The sequence below is a fragment of the Formica exsecta genome, unplaced genomic scaffold (assembly GCF_003651465.1).
Source record: "Formica exsecta isolate Colony F162 unplaced genomic scaffold, ASM365146v1 scaffold599, whole genome shotgun sequence".
Classification (NCBI taxonomy): Eukaryota; Metazoa; Arthropoda; class Insecta; order Hymenoptera; family Formicidae; genus Formica; species Formica exsecta.
Window position 1 is genome coordinate 307758 of NW_021853269.1, and position 596 is coordinate 308353.

Consider the following 596-nt stretch of genomic DNA (forward strand, 5'->3'; position numbering starts at 1 on the left):
CCGCGACAGTGACGTTTTCACATACTCTTGTTCCTTCTAATGGTCGCTTAAAATCTGATTTGAATTTCTATGTTAAATACGTATATAAAAATTTTTACATTTATTGAAAAACACACAGAACACTCTATCTGTAACAGCACAAAAATTATTAGTGCCTCGAGATTTTCGTTCGACGAAAAGAAACGATGATAAATTCTGAGCTATTCCGTCTAGCAGCATTAATTAATTCTTTCACGTTCATATGATCACCCGATAATAGGTATATTGTCAGGTTTTTGCAAAATTTCGTACAAAAATATCGAGATATCTCTTGCAATATTGGTTAAACAAAATTAAAAGTTTTTTATATCTTGTAGAATGCTACCTCAAAAAATCTACTCCTTCCAATACGAAAATATCTTTATACAATATATGAAAGATTGTGATTTGTGGAATGCGATAGTCTATTGTCTATTTTATTATAATTATTATTTCCTATAGTTTTAATCTTGTTCTTTTGAATTCGAAGGAGTTTTAATCATTAACAGTGTTAATTAATTTTTTCAGATACACACACATATTTATAAAATTATTTAGATATTAACTCTAGTTACCCG